Below are 1,673 nucleotides of genomic sequence, written 5' to 3'. Positions count from 1 at the left end.
TTGAACAGAAACGCAGTTGGTTTCGTTCACGTCCCCCTTTCTTGTAAAGTCTGGCTAGACCGTAAAGCTGCCAGTAGATAAGATTCAATTCAATTATTTAATTATACCTTTATAAGTTCCTAATAGAAAAGTGAGCCCATTTGCTTAGCTAAAGCGGCTCGTGAAACCATCACATGCCGTTTAATGATTAAACGTGCGGAGTGATGCCGGGTCAGTGTTGCCAGAATTATTTTTTGAATTAATAATGGCTTGTATTTTTAAATGCTGGATAAGTAAAACGTCGGTTTCTTCACTTCTCAAACATGTGGAGAGTAAAATCAGTGTGAAAAATGTACTTTGCTTATCTAGCATCACTGTCTGACAGAGATACATCTAACGGCTGGGTGCCGCTATTCTGCTAAGTTTGACACCCACCATACCCCAGTATGTGAAAGAAACTAGTGCTGATAGCATCGTAAAATGTGCCCCGATAAAAGTTAAGTCTCGTAAACTCCACCGTTCATACCCGAAAAGCCAAAGCGAAGAATCGTAAACTTGTGCCCTCTGCAAACCAAAAACCAGCCTGAGAAACCTCTTCGGTCACAGTTCGAACAATGTTGGCTGACACCACCTCACTCCCGTTTCTACCACCATCATTCCGGTGCTAGTGACCATCAGCAAGAACTCATTGGCTTCAGCACCATGTGAAGCGTTTGTATAATAATATTATTAAACTAAATTTATGTTATTACCTTCATGTCCGTTGCCGAGCAGCTCCGAACCCAACCCCAAAGCATTCGTCCCTTCAGGCAAATTTTGGTGTGCGAGGCAAGGCGAGCATAGGAAGACATATGGAATAAGGTGTGTGTGCGACGAGCAAGCGAAACGGGTTGTAATAAAAATGTAGGCTATTTATTTTGATAAAAGTTTCTCAAAAGGCTGTTTAGCCTACATCAATGGTGAATTTTACATAATTTTAAAAACCCTTGCAGATGCTCTCGAAATAAATTGTCGACGGCAGCAGTCCATTCATTCTTGATTTTAGACCCGAAAGACTCCTCAGCAGATACCTTCGCACAGTGGCGTGTGTGGTACGGTGCACGAATTGGAATATTTAAATGAAATTTGGTGTTAACAAATAACAAAATATAAAAAAAGCAGATTCCATACAAATTTAAATCGTGATCGTGCTAAAATTGGACACAGAGACCTCATATGGATCCGAAAAAACCTTGATCAGAAAAAAATGCTTATGGTTACCCACCCTAGTATGCCATTGTCTGCCAGCAGACTGAGAAACTAAATAATAAATTGGAGGATATGAGTTTTCCCAAAACGCTCGGCAGAACACGCGGGTCGAAGTTTTATCGTAGCATGGCTGTTCTAAATCATGTTGTTTTTTAGCGTTGATTATCTCGATAATTACTTTGTTTATCAGTTGGAATAATTATATGAGTACTACATTTATTCATCACGGGAGCAAGTACCGGAAAGCGAGGCGAAACCCAAACAGAGAGTTTCGCTAGAACAAATTGCCAGACTTGTACATATCGTCGAATTTCTTGCCATTTCAATCTGGAAACAGGCGAAATGCGTGATGCCATAGTTAATGTCATAAGCATATCTTTTCCAGGGGAGATAAGAGTTTGCCTATTACTTATGTGGCATTTTATTCAGGTGGAGTTTTGATATTC

The 1,673-nt window shown here is 40.2% G+C and overlaps 1 long non-coding RNA gene across 1 annotated transcript; it reads left to right on the top strand.

Annotated features, from left to right (window-relative positions):
* The first annotated feature begins 438 nt into the window (after positions 1-438).
* On the top strand, positions 439-1,135 carry LOC110675345. The gene is made up of 3 exons (XR_002499391.1): positions 439-690; positions 754-840; positions 972-1,135. It is a non-coding gene; the product is annotated as an uncharacterized LOC110675345 (long non-coding RNA).
* The last annotated feature ends 538 nt before the right edge of the window (positions 1,136-1,673 follow it).

This window comes from Aedes aegypti, chromosome 2 (assembly GCF_002204515.2).
Source record: "Aedes aegypti strain LVP_AGWG chromosome 2, AaegL5.0 Primary Assembly, whole genome shotgun sequence".
Lineage (NCBI taxonomy): Eukaryota > Metazoa > Arthropoda > Insecta > Diptera > Culicidae > Aedes > Aedes aegypti.
Note: the sequence above shows the minus strand (reverse complement) of the source record. Positions and strands in the feature narration are given on the sequence as shown.